General features: G+C 45.7%; 3 long non-coding RNA genes across 4 annotated transcripts; all 3 read right to left on the bottom strand.

The window, feature by feature from the left end:
* Positions 1-3252: 3252 nt before the first annotated feature.
* LOC124691444 lies at positions 3253-6308 on the bottom strand. Of its 2 annotated transcripts, none has more exons than XR_006998957.1 (4): positions 6210-6308; positions 5273-5350; positions 3961-4038; positions 3253-3375 (listed from the first exon to the last, which is right to left on the bottom strand). It is a non-coding gene; the product is annotated as an uncharacterized LOC124691444 (long non-coding RNA). The 2 variants fall into 2 exon arrangements; XR_006998956.1 differs by lacking the exon at positions 6210-6308 and adding an exon at positions 5912-6055.
* Positions 6309-7272: 964 nt separating this feature from the next.
* LOC124691445 lies at positions 7273-11454 on the bottom strand. The gene is made up of 3 exons (XR_006998958.1): positions 11250-11454; positions 7504-7556; positions 7273-7373 (listed from the first exon to the last, which is right to left on the bottom strand). It is a non-coding gene; the product is annotated as an uncharacterized LOC124691445 (long non-coding RNA).
* A 5945-nt stretch (positions 11455-17399) lies between these two features.
* On the bottom strand, positions 17400-25510 carry LOC124691446. Its single transcript, XR_006998959.1, has 3 exons — positions 25456-25510; positions 25107-25169; positions 17400-17489 (listed from the first exon to the last, which is right to left on the bottom strand). It is a non-coding gene; the product is annotated as an uncharacterized LOC124691446 (long non-coding RNA).
* Between the last annotated feature and the right edge of the window lie 769 nt (positions 25511-26279).

The following is a 26279-nucleotide window of genomic DNA, read 5'->3' as shown; positions in this document are numbered from 1 at the left end:
TGGTCATACAAGAATCCGTGGGTGTGGAAACTGGACTTGTGTATGAAGAATGCCCAACAGAAGCTACCATCAAAACTAGGGATGCAGTTATTGTTGTTGTTGGCCAGGTTTCCTATACGGAATGGTTGGAAGATAGGACTGACCTTAGGTTCCCTAAGCTGAGAAGTGATACAGTTTTATCATAATCTCATAATTCATTTTCTTATACATAGTGATGTTATATATGTTGTACTTGTACAATTCAGTGATGGGTTATGTAAAAGAAAACTAATGTCTTGCTGCAGAGTATGTGGTATTTTTTAGTTGCTCCTTCAATTACCTATCAATTATTTTTAAAAAGCCTAAATTTTGTCTTATTCATTTTATCTGGTGTATTTACTTGACTGGTAAGTTTTGGTTCATTGTTCGCCAGGGAAAGCTTTGAACAAAGTCCATTCCAAGCATGACAAATGGACCGTAGTCCCATATAGCACAATTCAGTGAAAAGGAGTAGCTCCAAAAAGATTTCAGCCTTTGGTAGATCATGTATTACTCATACAGAAGCCATACTGCAAACTGGCCCAGACTACTTTCGGGGTGGGAGGAGAGGACACGATGCTCCCGATCGCTTAGGTGGCCAGCCGCCGGCGAGGTCCTTCCACGATCCATCCATCACGCAGACTCCACGGGGTGCCATGTTCCATTTTCATTCTGTCTGTCTGGCTAGTAGTGTATTTCATCTACTACACTGACCTTCGACGGCATTCTGTTCATCAACAGACTTTACTATCTGGCATGCACGTATAGAAGTAGAAATACTATAGTAGGTTTCTTTAACGCATCTACATGTCAACCTGATTGATGAACGATCTAATCAATTATGGAAAACTCCATCTCTCCTTTTGTGGTTTCAAGTCACGCAATAGCTGACGCGCAGCATGCGACCGCGGAGACTAGTACTGAATTGTCTGAGCTTTGGATTTCTCAATGGAGGTGGGAAAAGTTGGACGGAAGGAGGCAAATCTGCGTTCGGTCGCTGAAGGCCTCTCAAAGTGCGCCATATATTGCCAGTATGGCACTCCATTAATCGCACGGGATTGATTTATTGATGAAGGGATGGTTCGACCCCCCCCCCCCCTCCCCCAAATTAAGTGTGTTGCTATTTTTATCTTGTATTAGCACGGGCCCGCTTATTATCTCAGATGTTGTACATACCATTCAACTGACACCAGAAATTATGGAATCAGGCGTGATCTTTGGAAGCAATTATAAGGAAGCAAACCAACGAAATTAACTATTACCTGGTGCATGCTCTCATGCTATCGATCGGACTTGCAGGTAGTCTACATGGTACAGCAGAATACTAGTTCGCTAAGGATCGGCATCCGATTTCTAACAGATTATTTGCTTCCTTGGATGCGTATATATATTTCGCTAGTTAGGTTTTGCTAGTATTGCTCATGCTGCTAGCTTCCTTCTTGCTTCCTACGTGTTTCCTTGCAGCATGAGCTCTGGACTACACAACCATTATGTTCTTCCAGCGGGTCGCTGCGGCTGAAAGGATTTTATGACTAGTAATTTTGCCCCTACGCGTCGACGAGGCCAATGTGCGGACCATTGGAGGATGCCACGGTGGGAGAGGGTGCTCCGAGACAGACCTTAATTAGGTGTGGCCGGCCGCCGGCAAGATCCATACATGATTCATCCATTGTGCCATATTCCATTCGCAAGTCTGTGCCGTTTCTCTTTTTCTCCCGATCTGTCTTGCCAAAGCACTCCACGGTGTGCTATCTTGCACGGGAGCGGAGGGGAGTTAAATCTTGCATCATCTGGTCCCTCCCTGCGCCCCCCATCCTTCCACTGCTTCTGCTCCCACATGTCGTCGTCCTCCACGCCACCGCCGCCGAAACCACGGGCCGAGCCGGTGGAGCTGCCCCTGGAGTAGCTCCTGGTCTTCCACTCCTTGATGGCCTTGTTGATGAACGGGATGAGCCACTCCATTAGTTTTGCTGGCTGAAAGAAATGGTAGTTAGTTTTGGAATAACCGAGCTTTACCAGCTTAGGGCAGAGAGGGACACGTTGTCTTATAGGGCACAGCTTCGCAACCCGTGCTTCGGGCAATGGCTTCTTATTGACTTGCGGTTTTCCTCAGCGTGTGGTGGTGTTGCAATTGAGCTTTCGTTGCTTGTGAGTTCTGCCTGAAAGGCCAGCGACGTTAACGGTATTGTCTCATTTCCTTCATTCCATGATTGTGTCAATGGCTTTTTTGCAAAATGTCTCATTTCCTTCATTGCATGATTGTGTCAATGGCTTTTTTGCGAAATGATTGTGTCAATGGCTGAAGAGCCATTAGATAACTGCAGTCTGGCTGATTGTTTTGGATGACTGGTTTGATTTTTCTAGAGTTTGGTCGTTGCTCATGACATTTTGTTTCTGAATATTCCGTTTCTCCATATTTTGCAAATTGTTTCATCACTTTTCTTTCTTGGAAAAACTAACCAACTTTAATTACCATGTCCTAGCAGAATAGGGTGGACGAAACTACCACAATGAAAAGGATGTAGCGGTAGTAGTTTCAATTTTTAGTTAGTCATCATATGACAAATTTTGAGTCCTCCTTTCACTTTTCATGCGTGGCAGACGAGATAGCATTGAAAAGTCAGCTCAATATACATTAGCCTTTCTAGAGCTACATACAGGTACATTTGAGGGATTTAAGGTAGGCATGTCCTCCAGATTGGCGCTAACCAACAATAAATCCATGTACATGGACAAGTCTGTCCTGTATCTTCCAGTAACACAAGGCCACATCTCAGTATCTCACAAGTACAACGATGATTTATTCAACTGTTTTACCCAACGGCTGCTGAGCATACACTCCTTTGCAACGGCTGCTCGGCATATACTCGCCTGCCCACCCTATGGCACTACAGGGCCAGCTGGCAACTACAAAAGCCCAAGGTGTTAGGAATGAGTTGGTGCCGGCAAAAATTGGGAACATGGCTCAGGACTGAGTCGGTGCTGGCAACAATGATCCCGCGGATTACATACGAGACACTGACATCCTCCATGGCACCGGCTTCATCGACTCCAGCCTCCAGAAGTCAAACAAGGAGAGCACTTCTTTGTCCGGCTTGCACTCCCCGCCTGCTGGAGAAAGTCGCCGGTGGTGACGGACGCTAGTAGTGTCTTCCATCGACTCCAACCTCCAGCGACACTAGTATTGTGTTCATCAACGCCCTTTGATACACGCTGGAACCAGAAAAGTCGACTTGCATGCCACATACAAAAGTAGCAAAACTAGGTTGTTTAACCTACATCTGAATGTGAACCTGATTGACCGATCCAATCAATTCTGAAAAACGCCATCTTTGCTTGTGTGGTTTCAAGAATTTCCTACAACAAAACGAAAGTAGCCAGGACTTAATTTCCACAGCGAAAAATAATAATGATCTGCCATCTCTTGTGCAAGGAAAAATGGGTATATTACGGATACAACCAAAATAGAGAAAATGCAGAAAAATATAAATATTGTGTCATGTAACCCAAATAACCGCCACAGTAGACTCAGAGAATAGTTCCAGATTCGACTGAAAGCAACCAAATGTTTTTAAAAGACTTCCACAAACCAGACAGTAACTATTTCTGAGAATAATCGCCGCAAGAATATCAAATTGTTAGACATGTATAAAACAAGAATACGGAATCTACATGGCTTTGCCTAATCATCAAAAAATTGGGAAGCTTAGGATTATTGCGCTTTTTGATTTGGAAAATAGCTACAGATTAACAATAAAAAAACAAGTTCTGGTACAACATACATGTCATCACCACGACTAGATCACTACACATGATGAGCTCAACCGAAATACTGTCGGTTGCTCCAGATGCATCTCACAACTGCTAGTATTGCAAAGAAGCACTTGCAATCCCACACTATTTGACCCAACATCACATGACAGGCAGCAACCAGAAACGTACCTGAACCCACAGGCTACCAGATGGCATGATCAAGCGGCCATGGCTACCTCACCTGGCCAACTCCAGTTAGCCCCCGAACTACAAAGACACAAAGAAAACATAAGTAGTAACAAAGTGGTCAGGGTCCAATTCGAAATTCTTATTAAAAGAAACTACTGAAGTGATAAAAAATTCCTAGTCAGGCAGAAATCACGAATCAAGTAGATTACATATTCCTTCAAAGTTAACCATAATGTACTAAGAGAGAAAAATCAAACATCCAGCCAGTGGTAGCAGCAGAATACGAGTACAATTTTCTGAACATTTAAATATCTTATTTGCATTTTTCTGATTTCATATGAGTTAGTTATGATTTTTACCAGGTTGAGATATTTTCTTAAAAACGAAAATAGCAGAATACGATTAGTCGGTTAAATTTGCTGAAAACATCCTGGTGCTCAGCTAGGAAGCACCGAGTTTACATGTTAAGTGTTGTACTATTAAACTGAATAAAAGGTATAGCAACTAATTCAAACATTTGGCCAAGCTGATGGTTCCTTCTCTAACAACGTAATGTGAAGTGTCAAACGTCTGTACCATCAACATTACATGACCAGTTTCAAATAATCTGAACAAAGAATTGGTATACAATTAAGAAGGAAAACTTGTCATAGTAGTAGCAATGCGTACAAATTGGTACAAGTAGTGCTAGTTCTTCCTATAAATGTAGTGCTACTAGTATTTGGCAATTCAAAAGATTGAATTTTTTCAAAGAAAATAAGTTTGTAACCAACATAACAAGATGGCAGCCGATAAATTTGAATGAATGAATAGATCACACCAAATTTCCAGATAAGTAGAGTTAGATGGCTGAAGCATTTAGGCACACTTACATTCACTGTATTCAAAGGAAAATCGCTACTATTGCATCAAATTTCACAAAAAATGGACAAAAACTTGCTAGAGCAGACGTAGCTCAACCTGATAAAACACTACACAACACATGCAACTAGATAGAAACTATGTTCAGACACGACATTCCAGCAACCTGAAGCTTCCAGGACGTCACTAGGAGCAAAGTCGTTCACGACACTTGTAAAGAACAGGAAATGAAACACCACATCGCTACATCACATAACATCCATTAGCGGAAGAACCAAAAAGAACATAAGATATGGGAGTTTCTATCCTATTGACATATAAAAGAGAGGAGCAGGTATGTTTGCCTCATAGAAACAACTCATGACCATCAACATAGCATCTGACAATGCAGAGGTAACCATGCCTCCATGCATGGCCATGTAGAGCAGAGAAGGGAGAACCAGAAACTCACCCAAACACATGGAGTCAACACCGCTATCCGTGGCTAGGATGATCAGGCAGCCCTTGACAGCTTGCATGAATAGCCCAACTGCACAAGAGATAGACATATGTTAATTCCTCGTAAAAAGAACCAAGTAACAAAATACTAGATCAAACTGGGATCAAATTGGGAAGCATTTAAGAAAAGTGAAAACATGATTGGCATTGAGAACATTCTTTCATGATGGAATCAAACATAAATATATTTATAATCTATAGCCAAAAAAATTTCAGGTGCTATTTTCTTAACCAAAAGTAGAGCAATGTAAAAAAAAATGGAGCTATTCCCCAAAACATCGCTAAACAATAGTGTAAATATTTCCACAACAGGAAAAAAGAAGCAAACGTTAGCAAGCAAATATTAAATGATGGGGTTCCAATAATTTGAACAAGGATAATTGCATACGAATGAGAAAGAAGAAAAAGATTCTTGATCACAGCAAACCATGTATGCATCACTGAATCAATGAGAAAACAGAGGAGCTAATTATGGTTAGCACAATACCAGATCACCAATCACAATACTCACTCCCAAACACAGAATATTTTTCAGCAAACTAAGGGACACTAAATCCTACATATACAGGTGCAGTCAAGCAGTAGAAACTACCTACACCACTACAACATGTCGCTAGGCAAGTGGGCGAGCCACAATCAGCACCGGTGGCTCCTGCAACCCAACCGTGGCGCATATGGACATTGTAATATCAATAGGACCGAACCACACCGAATATAAACTAACAGGAAATTGGCAACTCGCCTTGCAGATCACGTGCTACTCCTTCTGGAGACGCTACCCTTGAGGCGAAACAACTGCAGTAGATTAACAAGATAGTAGAGATGATTCAGAAGGTAAGTAAAACAAGGAGTGCAACTAAAGTCCAAATGAGTAAAAATCTTCAGTCTACCTTGCCATTGGGTTCCCTGTCACTGCACTATCATTTCCACACCATTGCAGCCAAGAAACAAAGTGTAGTCCCCTTATTTGTATATAACATAAGGACAACTATTGAGGAAACAAGTAAAGCACGTCAATCTTCAGAAATAAGCATGATTCATAAGGATACTTGACAATATTCAAGAGTGACTAGAAAGAGCTCTAAAGTGGAAAAAATGACCATGGATCGCCTATCTTCTTGACAACTCAACAACAAAAGTGAAAAACAGATCAAATGTAGTAGTATTCTCTTCTTAGAACAAAGCAAAGTTATTCTCCCCAACCAAAACTAGAACCACAACAAATAAGAGCTATTTCTACCTAAATAAAAAGGCTATCATCAGAATCAGAACACACCGATCAAAACCAATCTCTTATGAATTAAACAGGGCTATGAGAAAGCACAGCTCTTTGCACGAAAGTCCATAGAATTTCCAAAAATAAATCAAAGATAACCAAAAACATAGGTGATGCCATCTTAGAACACATACAGGTGCGTCAACTAAATATGCATTACAGAGACCTTATGTTCTACAATGCTTCTACCAGAGACAGGTGTAGTACTTGTTCTGTATACTTACGGTCCTTCAATCATAAATAAATGATGATAGATATAAAATGTTTTAATCTAATTCCTTATCCAAGGGATCGAATTATTAGCAATAAGTAGCCATACAGATGCATCAAGTAGGTTAGATAAGCAGTTCAATCATTATATTCATGTGCTAAAAATGGGCAAAGGTAAGCATGCGATGACTAAATCAAAGAAAGACCATATGCTAAAACTTCATATCCATACCATATCAATAACCAATTAGCTCAATACCTACCCACCAATCACAAAAACCACTTCCACAACATAACATATTCTCCATTAAAGAGAACGACGGTAAATACAAAATAAACAGCTGTAATCAATGAAACTACCTACTACAGCACTCCAACATGTTGCTAGGCAGGCGGGCGATCCACAATCAGCACCGGCAGCTCCTGCAAGCGCATCAGGAGGTTATCACCACATAAACGAATCGAATCAGAACGAATGAAATCGAGATTGCAAGCTAACCTTGCAGATCACATAGTAATACTCATTTTGGAGACACTCCAGGCTGCCCTTGCCGGCCATGGCGAAACCCTTGGCACACAAAGAAACTTGAATCAGATCATGTACTAGTACGAAATCTTCTCCTAGTAGTTGAATCAGCTGTTCTACCGAAGCAAGGACAGAGAGGTAATCTCCCTCGAGATCTGCAACAGCACCTCACCTTCCATCAGCAGCACATCTCATCTGCCCTTCAGCAGCATCAGTTCTTCTCCTCTGCAAAGAAAACAAAATTGTCACGCTCCAACTCTGAACCTGGGACTGTCATATGCTAAATTTCTGACAATAGTGAAGGGTTAATGAACTCGAAATTGTGCTCAAAGTAAGGCGTCATTGATGAAGTGTGATTCATCAAGAATCTCTATTAACCTAGTTTACTGATACAACTGAAATTCCTTGCTGCACTAATTATCAACTGGAAGTTGCAGGGTTGATTTAATTACAACATTGCATCATAGAAACTGAGCTTTTCATTACAAGTAAAAAAAATGTGAAGAAACTACAGAAGCATGTAATGTGAGCATTTAAAGGAGAAACTAACCAGTATAGTGAACACACTTATGGTACTTTGAAGAAATAATTTACAGCATTGACAGTATTGATAAAGCGCTAACTGAGAATTCCAATAGACATGCAGCAACAATTTTTCTCTGTGTGGATGCACTCTATATTTCGGCAATTAACTACTTGATCAAGCCAATTCAGTTCCAGTAATGCAAACTAGTCTAGTTCAATGAGAAAAATTCAGTAATTCAAACAAGAGTAGCTCCGGTAATGAAACTAGCAGTAGATCATTGGTAAATTCAAATAAGTCGAGATCATTCCTTGTAAGTAATTCATGCACTGAGCAAGAGTAGAAATAATTTGTTTGCAAGTAAAGACAAATTATTTGCTTGTAAGTGCAGTTCCAGAACCTCGTGTTAGCTGGGAAACCAAATGGTACTACTCTAAAGATTAACAGGCTGACATAGGTGTATTGTTAAACCAATATATACATGCTAGCAGTAGCAAAGAATCCAGAATCTAATGTTAAATCGATTCTTTCATTTTGCAGCGAATTAATTATCATCATTTGATGGTTGGAAAACGACACTGAGATCAGTAGGTCAGTTACGACAAATTCTATATATATGTTTGAAAATCAACGGAGAAGAATCGACCTTACATCTGAATTGGTTTCACTTAATAATCTGTAGCATATCGTATATACAATAGTGCTATGGAAAGGTCAGTTGCTAGCTCTTGCTAGAAAAGACACTTCATTCAAGCGCGGTGCACTCTCTTGGCAACGATGGTCGTGATCTCATTGGCCCCTAAATCCAAAGAAACAACTCTGTATTCTCCTCGAAGTGAGCAACTAACAACAACAGAAACTGAAGCTAGTAGATCGGCCTAAGAACATATTAAGAAGAAACAGCTCATGACCATCAACATAGCATCTGAGGATGCGGAGGTAACCATGCATCTATAGCCATGTAGAGCAGCGAAGGGAGAAACAGAAACTCACCCAAACACATGGAGTCGATACCGCTATCCGTGGCTAGGATGATCAGGCAGCCCGTGACAGCTCCCAGGAATAACACAACTGCACAAGAGATAAACATATGTTGATTTCTGGTAAAAAGAACCAAGTAACAGAAGACTAGATCAAACCAGGATCAAATTGGGAGGCATAATTCCTCAAAAAAAAAATGGGAGGCATAAAAGAAAAGTGAGAACATGATTAGCATTGAGAACATTCTTTCATGTTGGAATCAAACATAAATATATTTATACTATTACATTTAGTAGCCAAATTTTAGTGATCAGCAGCACATCTCCTTTGCCCTATAGCAGCATCAGTTCTTCTCCTCTCTGCAAAGAAAACAAAATTGTCACGCAGCAACTCTAAACCTGGGACTGCCGTATGCTAAAGTTCCTGATAATAGTGAAGGGTAATGAACTCAAAATTGTGCTCAGAGTAAGGCATCATTGATGAGGTGTGACATTTATCAAGAATCTCTATTAACCAAGTTTAGTGATACAACTGGAATTCCTTGCTGCATTAATTTTTTCAACTGGAGGTTGCAGGATTGATTTAATTACAACATTGCAGCATAGAAACTGAGCTTTTCATTAGAAGTAAAAAAGGTGAATAAACTACAGCAACATGTAATGTGCGTACTTAAAGGATTAACTAACCAGTATACTGAACACACTTCTGGTACTTTTAAGAAATAATTTACAGAATTGACAGTATTGATACACAATAACTGGGAATTACAATAGACATGCAGCAACAATTTATCTTTATGTAGATGCACTCTGTATTCCGGCAATTAACTAATTGATCAAGACATTTCAGTTCTAGACTTCTAGTAATGCAAACTAGTCCAGTTCATTGAGAAAGTTTCAGTAATTCAAACATGTGCAGTTCGGGTGATAAAACTGGCAGTAGATCATTGGTAAATTCAAACAAGTCCAGATCATTCCTTGTAAGTAAATCATGCACTAGCAAGAGTAGAAATAATTTGTTTGCAAATAAAAAACAAATTATTTGCTTGTAAGTGCAGTTCCAGAACCTCATGTTAGCTGGGAAACCAAATGGTACTACTCTAAATGTTGACAAGCTGACATACGTGTATTGTTAAACCAAGATATACATGCTCGTAGTAGCAGGGAATCCAGAATCTCATGTTAAATCAATTCTTTCGTTTTGCAGCGACTTAATTATCATCGTTTGATGGTTGGAAAACGACACTGGGACCAGTAGGTCCATTACGACAAATTCTATATACGTTTGGGAATCATCGGAGAAGAATCAACCCTACATCTGAACTGGTTTCACTTAATAATCTGTACCATATCGTATATACAATAGTGGTATGGAAAGGTCAGTTGCTAGCTCTTGCAAGATAGACAAGAAAGTTCACTCGGGCACGGCGCACTCTACAAGCGACAATGGCTGTGACCTCCTTGGCCCCTGAATCCAAATAAACAACTCTGTATGCTCCTAGAAGTGAACAACTAACAACAACAGAAACAGAATCTAATTGATCGACCTAAGAACATACTATTAAGTAGAAAAAATATCGAGATGAACAAACCCCAAATTAATTTGTTTGCAAGTAAAAACAAATTATTTTCTTGTAAGTGCAGTTCCAGAACCTCATGTTAGCTGGGAAACCAAATGGTACTACTCAAAATATTGATAGGCTGACATAGGTGTGTAGCATGGAATCCAGAATCTCATGCTAAATCGATTCTTTCATTTTGGAGCGACTTAATTATCATCGTTTCATGGTTGGAAAACGGCACTGAGATCAGTACATAGGTCAGTTACGACAAATTCTATATATATGATTGAAAATCATGGGAGAAGAATCGACCTTACATCTGAATTGGTTTCACTTAATAATCTGTAGCATGTCGTATACTCCCTCCGTTCCTTTTTAATTGACTCAAATTTAGTACAAAGTTGTACTAAATCTGAGTCAATTAAAAAAGAACGGAGGGAGTATACAATAGTGCTATGGAAAGATCAGTTGCTAGCTCTTGCAAGATAGAAAAGACACTTGACTCCGGCGCCCGCGGCGCACTCTCTTGGCTACAATGGCCGTGATCTCCTTGGCCACTAAATCCAAAGAAACAACTCTGTATGATCCTCGAAGTGAGGAACTAACAACAACAGAAACTGAAGCTAATAAATCGTCCTCAGAACATATTAAGAAGAAAAAATATCGAGATGACAAATCCCCAATCAAGTGAACTACACAAACAGTAGAACATGAGACATAGCAGTTACCGGTGAAAAACAGGACATGAACACAAGAATACTATATCTTGCATACTTTTCCAAGAATTCATGGCAGCTTGCGGACCTGGCCACCGTCCAAACCTAGTGTACGTAGATGATCCAAGGATATATACCTTCTGCGAGCTCTTCTTGGAAGACGGCAGTGACGTGCAGACCTCGCCATCGTCCAGCTACTCCCCACGGATGGATGCGTCTCCCGACAGATCTCACCGGAGGCCTGCCGCTCCACACGGATATTGCCGGCTAGAGATGCGGAGGAGAGGGTGGTGGGGGAGGGATGGAGCGACGGCGGTGGGGGATTCCTCCGGCCATGGCGCCCAACGCCATGGAGGCAGGTGTTGATGCAGCTCACCGGTGACGGAGCGGCGGAATCCACAACCAGCACCGTAAGCTCCTGTAACCCAAAACCCAAAACGAAGAGTGCGCGTCAGAACATTATCCACACATGAACGGAATCGAACCACAGCAGATCGATCAAACCGAACACGAAATTGGCAAAAGCTCACCTTGCGGATCACGTGATACTAGTCATTTTGGAGGCGCTCCGGGCTTCACTTGCTGGCCACGGCGCAACCCTGTGCGCACAAAGAAACTCGAATCAGATGAAGTATACTAGTACCAAATCTCGTTGTCGAATCAGCTGCTCTGCCGAAGCAAGGACGGAGAGAGAGAGATTAGAAGCCGCTACCTTTGAAGCCCCAGGACGGCGGCGCGCGTCTCCGGAACGAGCAGCTCTCGACCTCCTGGTCGCCGGCGTCCCCCGCGGCTGCGTGCAGCAGCGCGCCGCGCTCCCTCGTCCACGCGCCCGACGCAGACCGACGTGAACGACGGAGCCACGCGCGCCGTCGAATCGACGCACGCGGTGCCGACGATCAGGCCAGGGCGCCACCATGGCTGCTGCGCGGCGCCTCCTCTTACGCCTGCGAAGATGGGGCGGCGCTTGGGGTAGGTGTGGTGGGGGAAGCCGGCGACCTGGGTGCAGGGGAGAAGGGAGACGGCGTCCACCGTCGATCTGATCGGGGCGAGCTGTGGGCGCGCCGAGGAGAGGAGGAGGTGAAGGGCGCGTGCCGGCGGCGTGGTTGGGTAGCGGAGCGGGCGGTGGTTGGGGATTGACCCAGTCCAGTCCAGAACAGAATGAAGGAGGCGGCGTGATTTTCGTTTTCTTTTATTCGTTGGGTTTCCGGGTGAGGCAAATTATGTCGTGTGATTGGCGTCCTGATTTATTATTAGCACCTAAAATTATTAGCACCTAAAATGTCATTAATTGAAACAAGTGCAGTTCGGGTAATGAAATAGATCATTGGTAAATTCAAACAAGTCCAGATCATTCCTTGTAAGTAATTCATGCACTGAGCAAGAGTAGAAATAATTTATTTGCAAATAAAAAACAAATTATTTGCTTGTAAGTGCAGTTCCAGAACCTCATGTTAGCTGGGAAACCAAATGGTACTATTCTAAATGTTGACAGGCTGACATAGGTGTATTGTTAAACCAAGATATACATGCTAGTAGTAGCAGGGAATCCAGAATCTCATGTTAAATCGATTCTTTTATTTTGTAGCGACTTAATTATCATCATTTGATGGTTGGAAAACGACACTGAGATCAGTAGGTCCATTACGACAAATTCTATATACATTTGGAAATCATCGGAGAAGAATCAACCCTACATCTAAATTTGTTTCACTTAATAATCTGTAGCATATCGTATATACAATAGTGCTATGGAAAGGTCAGTTGCTAGCTCTTGCTAGAAAAGACACTTCACTCCTACGCGGCGGACTCTCTTGGCAACGATGGCCGTGATCTCATTGGCCCCTATATCCAAAGAAACAACTTTTTATGCTCCTCAAAGTGAACAACTAACAATAACAAAAACTGAAGCTAATAGATCGGCCTAAGAACATAATAAGAATAAAAAATATCAAGATGACAAATCCCAAATCAAGTGAACTACACAAACAGTAGAACACGAGACATGAACAGTTACCGGTGAAAAACAGGACATGAACACAAGAATACTATACCTTGCATACTTTTCCAAGAATTCATGGCAGCTTGCAGACCTGGCCACCGTCCAAACATAGTGTACGAGTAGATGATCCAAGGATACCTTGTGCGAGCTCTTCTTGGAAGACGGCAGTGACGACCTCGCCATCGTCCAGCTACTCCCCACGGATGGATGCGTCTCCCGACAGATCTCACCGGAGGCCTGCCGCTCCACACGGATATTGCCGGCTAGAGATGCGGAGGAGAGGGTGGTGGGGGAGGGATGGAGCGACGGCAGTGGGGGATTCCTCCGGCCATGGCGCCCAACGCCATGGAGGCAGGTGTTGATGCAGCTCGCCGGTGACGTGGTGGCGGAATCCACAACCACCACCATCAGCTGCTGCAACCCAAAACCCAAAATGAAGCGCGTCAGAACATTATCCACACATGAACGGAATCGAACCACAGCCGATCGATCAAACCGAACAAGAAATTGGCAAAAGCTCACCTTGCGGATCACGTGATACTAGTCATTTTGGAGGCGCTCCAGGCTTCCCTTGCCAGCCACGGCGCAACCCTGTGCGCACAAAGAAACTCGAATCAGATGAAGTATACTAGTACGGAATCGCGTTGTCGAATCAGCTGCTCTGCCGAATCAATGACGGAGAGAGAGAGATTAGAAGCTGCTACCTTTGAAGCCGACGCCGACAAGCCCCAGGATGGCAGCACGCGTCTCCGGAACGAGCAGGTCGACCTCCTGGTCGCCGGTGTCCCCGCGGCTGCGTGCAGCAGCGCGCCGCGCTCCCTCGTCCGTCAACCTTATTTAAGAAAATGATCAAGATTTTACATTTAGTGAATTACATATTGGGACTACAACTATCGATACTTACAAATTCAGTCCACTGAACTTCCAACCATGCATATCGATAAATCCATATGAAATTTGATCACATATAGTGGCTCATTGGTGAAATCTTTTCTTATACAGTGACACAGGCTAGGACAAGGCAGCAACAATGGTGGTGACATGTAATATTTTACAGGTCATTTCAAACTAGTGGAAGTTCTAGAATTGAGATCCCAATGGATCTATCTATGGTGATATTGCAGCAAAACACATGTTAGTAAACCATGGAATGTAAGCAACCTCAAACTAGAGTAATATGGAGGGGGGGGGGGGGGGGCATGCCAAAGCCTTCATAACTTTTGCTTCTACACCTCCATTCCAGGAGCCCATTTAGCCAGCTTTGCACAAAACCCATCCGCAAGCGTGCCTAAATGTGTGTGTGTGTGCGCGCGCACCAGTTTGGGATTTACTCCTGAGAGAAACCCAACAAACAAACAACGAATCATATCCAGCTCCGGCGACACTAGTATTGTGTTCATCAACACCCTTTCATACACGCTGGAACCAGAAAAGCTGGGCTTGCATGCCACATACAAAAGTAGCAAAACTAGGTTATTTAAATCTATATCTGAATGTCAACCTGATTGACCGATCCAATCAATTCTGAAAAACTTCATCTCTGCTTGTGTGGTTTCAGTAATTTCCTGCAACAAAAGGAAAGTAGCCAGGGCTTAATTTCGACGGTGAAAAATAATAATGCCATCTCTTGTGCAAGGAAAAATGGGTATATTATGGATACAATCAAAACACAGAAAATGCAGAAAAATATAAATAGTGTAAGTGACATTTAACCCAAATAACCGCCACAGTAGACTCAGAAGAACAGTTCCAGATTCTACTCAAAGCAACCAAAAGTTTTAAAAGGACTTCCACAAACAAGACAGTAACTATTTCTGAGAATAATCGCCGCAAGAATATCAAATTGCTAGACATGTATAAAAACAAGAATACGGAATCTAGATAACTTTGTGTAATCATCATAAGAATTGGGAAGCTTAGGATTATTGCGCTTTTTGATTTGGAAAATAGCTACAAAATAACACTAAAAAAACAAGTTCTGGTACAACATACATGTCATCACCACGACTAGATCACCACACATGATGATCTCAACCAAAATAGTGTCGGTTCCTCCAGATGCATCTCACAACTGCTAGTATTGCAAAGAAGCACTTGCTGCAATCCCACACTACTTCACCCAACATCACATGGCAGGCAGCAACCAGAAACGTACCTAAACCCACAAGCTATCGGATGGCATGATCAAGCGGCCATGGCTACCTCACCTGGCCAGCTCCATTTAGCCCCTGAACTACAAAAACACAAAGAAAACATTAGTCACGAAGTGGTCAGGGCCCAATTCGAAATTCTTATTAAAAGAAACTACTGAAGTGATAAAAAAAAATTACTAGCTAGGCAGAAATCACGAAACAAGTAGATTACATATTCCTTCAAAGTTAATCATAATGTACTAAGAGAGAAAAATCTAACATCCAGCCAGTGGTAGCAGCAGAATACGAGGACAATTTTCTGAACATTTTAATATCGTATTTGCATTTTTCTGATTTTACATGAATTAGTTATGATTTTTACAGGTTGAGATATTTTCGGAAAAACGAAAAAAGCAGAATATGGTTAGTCGGTTGGTTCCTTGGGATCGCACTCTTCTCCAACAACGTAATGTGAAGTGTCAAACATCTGTACCAACAACTTTACACGACCAGTTTCCAATAATCTGAACAAAAAATTGGTATACAATTAAGAAGAAGGAAAACTTTTCATAGTAGCAGTAATGCGTACAAATTGGTACATGTAGTGCTAGTGCTGCCTATAAATGTAGTGCTACTAGTATTCGGTAATTCAAAAGATAGAATTTGGTCAAAGAAAATAAGTTTGTAACCAACATAACAAGAGGGCAGCCGATAAATTTGAATGAATGAATAGATCACACCAAATTTCCAGATAAGTAGAGTTAGATGGATGAAGAATTTAGGCACAGTTACATTACCTATATTCAAAGTAAAATCGCTACTATTGCATCAAATTTCACAAAAAATTGGCAAAAACTTGCTAGAGCAAACGTAGCTCAACTTGATAAAACACTACAGAACACACACAACTAGATAGAAACTATGTTCAGACACGGCATTGCAGCAACTTGAAGCTTCCAGGACGTCACTAGGAGCAAAGTCGTTCACGGCACTTCTAAAGAACATGAAATGAAACACCACATCGCTACATCACATAATATCCATTACCGGAAGAACCAAAAATAACATGAGAAATGGGAGTCTCTATCCTATTGACATATAAAAGACAGGAGCAGGTATGTTTGCCCAAATAGAAACAGCTCATGACCATCAACATAGCATCTGAGCATGCAGAGGTAACCATGCCTCCATGGCAATGTAGAGCAGAGAAGGGAGAACCAGAAACTCACCCAAACACATGAAGTCAACACCGCTATCCATGGCTAGGATGATCAGGCAGCCCATGACAGCTCCCATGAATAGCCCAACTGCACAAACTGGGATCGAATTGGGATCAAATTGGGAAGCATAAAAGAAAAGAGAAAACAAGATTGGCATTGAGAACATTCTTTCATGTTGGAATCAAACATAAATATATTTTTAATTTACTACATTTAGTAGCCAAAAAAATTCTGGTGCTATTTTGTTAACCAAAAGTAGAGCAATGTAAAATAATGGAGCTATTCTCCCAAAACAGGACCTGGTCGCTAAACATTAGTGTAAACATTTCCACAACAGGAAAAAAGAAGCAAACGTTAGCAAGCAAATATTATATGATGGGGTTCCAAAAATTTGAACAAAGAGAAATACATACGAATGAGAAAGAAGAAAAAGATTCTTGATCACAGCAAACCATGTATGCATTATACTGAATCAATGAGAAAACATAGGAGCTAATTATGGTTAGCACAATACCAGATCACCAATCACTATACTAACTCCCAAAAACAGAATATTTTCCAGCAAACTAAGGGACACTAAATCCTACATATATAGGTGCAATCAAGCAATAGAAACTACCTACACCACTACAACATGTCGCTAGGCAAGTGGGCAAGCCACAATCAGCACCGGCGGCTCCTGCAACCCAACCGTGGCTCATATGAACATTGTAATATCAATGGAACCGAACCACACCGAACATAAACTAATAGGCTACTCGCCTTGCAGATCACATGCTATGTGCTACTCCTTCTGGAGGACGTTACAGGCTGCCCTTGAGGCGAAAAAACTGCAGTAGATTAACGAGATAGTAGAGAGATGATTCAGAATATAAGTAAAACAAGGATTGCAACTAAAGTCCAAATGAGTAAAAATCTTCAGTCTACCTTGCCGCTGGGTTCCCTGTCTCTGCACTGTCATTTCCACACCATTGCAGCCAAGAGACAAAGTGCAGTCCCCTTATTTGTATATAACAATAGGACAACCTATTGAGGAAACAAATAAAGCACGTCATTCTTCAGAAATAAGCGTGAATCATAAGTATACTTGGCAATATTCAAGAGTGACTAGAAAGAATTGTAAAGTGGAAAAAAATGACCATGGATATTGTGGCCTATCTTCTTGACAACTCAACAACAAAAGTGCAGATCAAATGTACTAGTATTCTCTTCTTAGAACAAAGCAAAGCTATTCTCCCCAACCAAAACTAGAACCACAACAAATAAGAGCTATTTCTCCCAAAATAAAAAGGATATCATCAGAATCAGAACATACCGATCAAAACCAATCACTTATGAATTAAACAGAGCTATGAGAAATCACAGCTCTTTGCACACAAGTCCATAGAATTTCCAACAATAAATCAAACATCTCCCCACCAACCTCTAGACTAGCCCCGCTCCCCTCCCACCTCCCCACCAACCTCTAGACTAGCCCAGCGCCGCCGTGCTCCGGTAAGCCCTCTCCTCCCTCCGATGGCCTCCCCAACCCCCTCCCACGTCTCCGCCACGCCGGCCGGCACACCTCAGACCCAAGGAACGGAGGAAAGGCGCTGGCTTGGGGACCTAGAAAGCCCGCTCTCCTCCTCCTCCGAGGGCTCCCCCGGCCGCTCCTTCGCCGACGCCATCGAGCGTGCGCGCACCAGCGCGCCACCTGCCGCCGCGGCGGCGCCTCGACCTCGACAACGGCGCCGCCGCCGCTTCGTCGCATCTCCCGTCCGCTACCCAGGGCCTCCATCACCGCCGTCCTCGCCACGTCGTCGCCGCCCCGCCGCCGCCTCCCAGATGCGGTTTCCGAGCCCTTCTGCAACCGCCGTCGACGCCCCTGGATCCTCAAGGCAAGCGCCGACGCGCCGCCCGGCTCCTGCACCCACTCCCGCCGCCCCCGCCTCCCGGGCCGCTTCCCGCGTGGACGCCGATGGCTTCGAGGAACCCCATGGTCGTTACTATCGTCGTCGCAGCCGACGCTCCACCTCCCCACCGTCGCCGCCGCCGCCTCCCGCTCCCCCGGCCAGGCCTGTCCCGGCGGATCTCTGGGGACTCTGCTTCAACTGCTGCCGTCCAGGCCACAAGGCGATTGATTGCTGGTATCCCAGCCGATGTCTACGATGCCACGGAGAAGATCATCGCGCGGCAGATGTCGCTGTGTGCTTGCGTGGCCGATCCCCACCAGCCATGGACGATACCAGACCTGCGCAGCGCCGCCGAGCAGTGTCACCCTCGGCCTCTCGTCCACAGCAACCGCCGCAGGCGGCCGGGCCGCTGCCACCGGTGCGCATCCTGGAACACCGCCCCGCCCACCACAACAGCCAGGGCGGCCGTGCGCCTTCAAGCCAAACAAGTACGCCTCCGCCAGCACCTGCTCGCCCACCGCCCGACCCCGTCCAAGCCAACCAGGTCGTCTCCTTCTCCGACACGAACGTTGCTGTGCAGCACGCGCCACCCAGCCTTGAAGAACTGATGCAGCACAGGCCTGACCGCACTCTGTGCTATGTCCGGCGCTCGCCGACCATCACCGAAGCCGAGGCTGCCCTGGCGGATGCGGTGACCGTCATGATCGTCGGATCCAGGCCGCCGGTAACTCGCGCGCAACTCGCCACATTCTTTGCCGCCAGGTTCGGCCTTGACCCGGATTCGTTCGACGTCTACGACTTTGCCCCGGAAGATTTCCTCGTGCACTTCTCCAGCAATGCCGATCGGAACCGTGCCCTTGCCGCCCCCGGCATCCTATCTGCGCCTTCCTTCAAATGCACCATCAAGCCTTGGACCCGCCAAGCCCATGCCGCAGCCAGCACTCGCCATTACTGAGTCACCATCGATATCTTCGGCATTCCTCGCCAATGCCTCTCGCCTCGGCACGGCGAGCTCCATCCTCGGCGCCGTGCTCCGTCTTCGAGCGTGTCCTCACCGACCGGCCTGGACAGGTCCAAATTCCGCGTCACGGCCTGGACGCTAGATCCGACGACCATCCCCTTCTCCAGCGTCCTGTTCGTTGAGGAGCCCTCTGACAACGCCGCCGGCGACGACACCCAGCTCCACATGCTCAGTTACAACATCTCTATCAAGGTCCGCCAGGTTACCCGGGTTGATGGCCCGCCGCCGCCACCGCCACCCCCGCCGCCACCACCGCCCTCTGATGGCTGTGGGGATGGAGACCGCTCACACCCACGCCGTGAGGACCGTCATCTACCTCGCGAGGATCGCGAGTTCCATGGTCGTTCAGATAACTATGGTCGTTCTGGTCGCTCTGGCCCTCACGCCAATGGTGGCGCTCCTCCAGATCGGGTTCATGGCCGACAACGCCATCTCGAGGTCATCGACGTCTCATCCTCCTCATCGCCGTCAAGTCCCACGTCGCCATCACCGCCAAGTTCTACAGCCTCCACCGCTCCGGCTTATGCTGCGCGGCGGCGCCGCCGCGGTAGACGCGGCCGAAACCCCGACGCAGGCACGACAACGACAGCACCAACCAGCCCACCACCGGACAAGCCTCTGCAAAGATGGGTGGTCAAGGGGACTTTCCTGACCGCGCCTGCCACACTTGCATGCAAGGAAGCTGCTCCGATTTCAAATGAGGCGACGCCGTTGGGACACGTCGACGATGCCACCCTGGCCCGGACCGTGCCCCTGCAAAGCAACGACAAAGCAGCCCCACCTCCACCCAGCAATGCTCCGCGGCTACAATTCATGGTTGGCAGCTTCCTGCTTTCTGCACCTGAAGGGCCCACTATGGAAGCTACTGCAGATTTGCTCCCTTGTCCTCTCTGGGACACCTCTCCAGAAACCTTGACTGGCCACGGCCCAATCTTAGACTTGGTCATGTCTACCCCCGATCCTATAACCCCGCCACCACCACCACCACCACCACCACCGATTGCTCGACTCCCTCCAACAGCGAGCCTCCTCGCTCAACCAATAGAGAGGAATCCTCCCACCCCTGCACCAACAAACACCGAGCGCCACCTGGACTTCGAGGGCAGCTCCCGGGCCGTCTATAGCCGTCGGCCCAAAGCGGTCTCACTTCCCGATCCACCATCACCTAGACCTTGCACACGAGCTGCCACTCTCAAGGCCCTGGCATCCCCAGCCAGGCATCTCCTGCCACGCCCTGCAGTTCAGAAACCACGAAGGAAAGCTATTCCTGAAAACTTCGTCCCTCGCCGAAGTAAAAGGGTACAAGCTCGTGGTGGAGGACGCTCTGGAGGCCCAACACGCAGCTCGCACCAAGGCCATCCTCAAGAAGCTTGGGATCCGCGTTGATGAGGATGATCGCGAGGCGCCCACCCCTGCCGCCATGGAGCGCTATGAGCGTATGTTCGGGAAAGTGCTAGGGCGCAACCAGATTGTTGCCCTTGCTTCCCTCTACGGATGGGAGGTGCCGTTCGACGAGGAGCTGCAATCTCACGCTGCAGCTCGTCGAAACACCCTTGGTCGTTACAGGTCGTCCGCATAATTAGATGGTAGCCCAGCCAATCATGGTCGTCAACCTGGAACCCGAGGGGACTAAACGCCCCGGTCGTCGCTCCGGTGTTCGAAACATGGTTCGATCCTCCGGTGCATCAATCGTATGCCTCCAGGAGACCAAGCTAGCTCACATTTCCCTTACAATTGTAATGCAAACCCTTGGAAATGAATTTTTGGATTTTGCTTACCTCGCCGGCTAATGGCACCCGTGGTGGTATCCTTGTTGCTTGGAAGCCCGATTATATCACTGGCTCGGACCATGACATCCGTCGTTTCTCGGTCACTACACGCTTCGCCCATGGCGCCAACTCTTGGTGGCTAACTACTGTCTATGGCCCCCACACTGATGATGAGCGAGGTGGAATTCCTCAACGAGCTGCGTGACATTCGAGCGACACACAATGGGGGCTGGATCGTCATGGGCGACTTCAACATGATTTATCAGGCGTGCGATAAGAACAACCCCAATGTCTCCCGCAGATCTATGGGACGCTTCCGTCGAGCCATCGATGATCTTGAGCTCCGGGAGCTCCCGCTGCATGGTCGTCGCTATACTTGGTCGAATGAGCGCGAAACCCCAACTCTAGAACGTCTAGACCGCATCTTTTGCTCGGTTGATTGGGAGGCTGGACATCCTAATCGCTTCCCGACTCGTGTGGCCACACTTATGAGTGATCACCGCCCCTTGCTCGCTACATACGGAGCTCTCGTCTCCGCAAGCACCGACGGTTTCACTTTGAATCCTTCCGGCCGCAGATCCCGGGTTTCCGGGAAACGATCCAGGCAGCTCTGGCCGAGCCTGCCTTTGGCAATCCTATTACCGTCCTTGATCGAAAGCTCAAGACGCTTAGTAGACTAGCCGAAGTCCCGGAGTGACAAAAGAGTCGGCAACATCGAGCTCCAAATTGAATGGGCCAAGGAACTCATTTTCCGTCTTGATGTAGCCCAGGAAGACAGGCAATTGAGCCCATTGGAAGCATGGCTCAGACGTGAGCTGAAGAGGAAATATCTGGGGCTGTGCTCGCTACAACGCACCATTGCTCGGCAGCGATCCCGCATCAACTGGCTCCGGAGGGAGAGGCCAACACAAAATACTTCCACATTCACACCAGCCATCGTCGTCGCAAAAACTACATACCCCAAATCACTCACAATGACACCATTCCGGTGGAGCAAACCCAGATTGAGGATGCTTTTGCTGAGCACTACGAGCAATTATTCAGCACCCTCCCGACCGTGACTTCAGTATTGACCTTGATGCTATCGGGGTTCCACGACACAACCTTACTCTCCTAGACACAGAATTCACCGAGGAGGAAGTTTGGGCTGTCTGTCAAAGACACTCCCGGCGATAGATCCCCCGGCCCGACGGATTCACCGGCACATTCTTAAGGGCCTGCTGGCAAACAATCAAGGGAGATATCATGGCAGTTTTCCAAGCTGTCTATCTTGGTCGCACACACGGGTTTGCTAAGCTCAACAAGGCGCTGATCACCTTATCGCCTAAGAAACAAGATGCATCCACGGTCCGAGACTACCGTCCAATCAGCCTCGGTACACTCGCATTGCCAAGCTTATCGCCAAAGTCATGTCTCTCGCGCTTAGCGCCCGTCCTTCCAACTCCGGTCTCCCCAAATCAGTCAGCTTTCATCAAAGGAAGGGCAATCCATGACAACTTCATGCTAGTACAAGCAAATGGCTAAGTCCTTTCACAACGCCAACACACCTACAAGTGCTACTCAAGCTTGACATTGCCCGTGCTTTCGACACTCGTCTCCTGGCCCTTCATCATTGAGCTGCTCCAACATTTGGGTTTTGGCCATATTTGGATCAACATCGTCCGCTCATCGCTATCCACGGCATCGACTCGCATCCTTGTTAACGGTGTCCCCGGGGACGAAATATTTCACCATCGTGGCGTGCGACAAGGCGACCCCCGTCACCGATGCTTTTTGTCCCGGCCATGGAAGTATTCCACCTCCTCATCGACTTTGCCGCCCGCCCTGGGTCTCGCTGGCTGTCTTGCCTCGGGAGCCGTGGGGCATGTCGTACTTCCCTCTACGCCGACGACACGGTCGTTTTCATCAAGCCTACCATCTCTCGATCGCGAAACTTTCAAGGATTTGCTTCAGCTGTTTGGGGTGGCCAGTGGCTTACACACCAACATCCTCAAAAGCTCCGCCACCCCGATTCGTTGCGGTGAAGAAGAGCGAGGAATCATCGCCCAACACTTGCTCGCCCAGCCAAGGATTTTCCTATTCCCTATCTAGGCGTTCCCTTATCTATCCGGAAACTTCGTGTGCGGGACTTACAGCCGCTAATTGACAATCTCCACAACAAACTCTCTCGGCTGGCGTGCCGGCTTGTTATCCAAAGGAGATAGACTAGTACTTGTCAAATCTGTGCTTGCCGCAACCCCCATCCATATCATGCTCGCCACCGATATTCCCAAGCTCATCAAGGATGCCATTATCAAATGCCGGAGGACCTTCTTCCGGGCCAATGGGCGGGACGACGGCGGTGGTAGTTGCGCTCGTTGCTTGGAAGAACGTCCGCCGCCCAACCGATCTTGGTGGATCGGGCGTCCTTGACATCAAACGGATGAGCTGGGCACTTCGGGCTAGATGGCCTTGGCTGGGTCGTACGGATAACACAAGACCTTGGGCCAATTTCCCTATCAAGATCAACAAAAACATCACCTCTCCGCTCCATGCCGCAACCGTCGTCAAACTTGGCAATGGCAGCAAAGCTCGTTCGGGATCGATCGTTGGATCCAGGGGCGAGCATCTCTGACTTGGCACCACAGTCTTCTCCGCCGTCAATGCCCGCACTTCCAGAACCCGAAAGTGGCTACAGCTCTCCCCGGAAATGCCCGGATACAAGACATCACCGCTGCTTTATCTATGGATGGTATTGTCCAATTCCTCAACTTGGTCGAGATCCTTGATACACAACAGACAAACCCTGAAGCCGAAGATGAGATCATTTGGCACCTATCGGCCTCTGGTGAATACTCCTCCCAATCTGCCTACAGAGCCCTCTTCGCAGGGACTGTGACTTCACCTCACCACAGCGCTATTTGGGAATGTTGGGCACCTCTTAAGTGCAAAGTCTTTGCCTGGCTCGCCTCCCTAGATCGATGCTCTGGACCAATGAGCGACGCCTACGCCACGGCTCGGCCAACAGCGACACTTGTGCGCTCCGTGATCAAGACTCCGAGTCCATAACACATCTCCTCGTTAAGGTGCTCCTTTCGCAACAAATCTGGTTTGACGTATGTAGCAGGCTAAACCTCCAGACATGCATACCAGACTGCAACAGCGAGTTCAGCACCTGGTTTCAGACCGCCACGATGAATGCACAGAGCTCAGTTCGGAAGGGTGCCAAGTCGATTATTATCCTAATCATGTGGAGACTCGGAAAACTCCGGAATGATGCAGTCTTCAAAAACACCTGCGCCTAACGAGCAGGACCTGGTCGTCTCGATCCTCGGAGGAAGCTAAGCCGTGGATGATAGCCGGCGCAAAAGCCCTGCGCCGGCTCCCTTACACGCTAGGCCTCCCGATGCAGAACTCCCTTAAAGTCCCTAGGACTAACAAAGTTAGCCCCGTACAGGTTTTATTTCTTTCTTCTTTTCTTTTTCTCTGAAATTCCTTTGTAGCTCTGCTACTCCCTGTATGCTCCCGTCTTCTCGACGGTTTTCTTCTAATATATTATGACGCATGCTTTGGCATGCGTTCGAGAAAAAAAAAATCAAACATAACCAAAACATAAGTGATGCCATCTTAGAACACATACAGGTGTATATCAACTAAATATGCGTTACTGGAGACCTTATGTTCTACAATGCTTCTACCAGAGACAGGTGTAGTACTTATTCCGTATACTTATCGGTCCTTCAATCATAAACAAATGATGAAAGATATTACATGTTTTAATCTAATTCCTTAGCCAAGGATGACTAAATCAAAGAACGACCATATGCTAAAACTTCATATCCATATGCATACCATATCAATAACCGATTAGCTCAATATCGGCCCACCAATCACAAAAAACACTTCCGCAACATAAAATATTTTCCATTAAAGAGAACAACGGTAAATATAAAAATACACAGATGGAATCAATGGAAACTACCTACTACACCACTCCAACATGTTGCTGGGCAAGCGGGCGGCCCACAATCAGCACCGACAACTCCTGCAACTCAGACAGAAGTGCATCAGGACGTTATCCCCATATCAACGAATCGAATTACACCGAATGAAATCGAGATGGCAAGCTAACGTTGCAGATCACATAGTACTACTCATTTTGGAGACGTTCCAGGCTGCCCTTGCCAGCCATGGTGAAACACTTGGCACACAAAGAAACTCGAATCAGATCATGTACTAGTATGAAATCATCTCCTAATAGTCGAATCAGGTGTTCTACTGAAGCAAGGACAGAGAGGTAATCTCCCTCGAGATCTGCAGGAGCACCTCACCTGCCATCAGCAGCACATCTCATCTGCCCTTCAGCAGCATCAATTCTTCTCCTCTGCAAAGAAAACAAAATTGTCACACTGCAACTCTGAACCTGAGATTGTCGTATGCTAAAGTTCCTAACAATAGTGAAGGGTTAATGAACTCGAAATTGTGCTCAGAGTAAGGCGTCATTGATGAAGTGTGACATTCATCAAGAATCTCTATTAACCTCGTTTACTGATACAACTGAAATTCCTTGCTGCACTAATTATCAACTAGAGGTTGCAGGGTTGATTTAATTACAACATTGCATCATAGAAATTGAGATTTTCATTAGAAGTAAAAAAACGTGAAGAAACTACAGAAGCATGTAATGTGAGCATTTAAAGGACAAACTAACCAGTATAGTGAACACACTTCTGGTACTTTGAAGAAATAATTTACAGCATTGACAGTATTGATAAAGCGCTAACAGAGAATTACAATAGACATGCAGCAACAATTTATCTCTATGTAGATGCACTCTATATTTCGGCAATTAACTACTTGATCAAGGCAGTTCAGTTCCAGTAATGCAAACTAGTCCAGTTCATTGAGAAAATTTCAGTAATTCAAACAAGAGCAGTTCCGGTAATGAAACTGGTAGTAGATCATTGGTAAATTCAAATAAGTCAAGATCATTCCTTGTAAGTAAATCGTGCATTGAGCAAGAGTAGAAATAATTTGTTTGCAAGTAAAAACGAGTTATTTGCTTGTAAGTGCAGTTCCAGAACATCATGTTATAGCTGGGAAACCAAACTGTACTACTTTAAATATTGACAGGCTGACATAGGTGTAGTGTTAA

This window comes from Lolium rigidum, chromosome 2, assembly GCF_022539505.1.
Source record: "Lolium rigidum isolate FL_2022 chromosome 2, APGP_CSIRO_Lrig_0.1, whole genome shotgun sequence".
NCBI classification, from domain to species: Eukaryota; Viridiplantae; Streptophyta; class Magnoliopsida; order Poales; family Poaceae; genus Lolium; species Lolium rigidum.
Note: the sequence above shows the minus strand (reverse complement) of the source record. Positions and strands in the feature narration are given on the sequence as shown.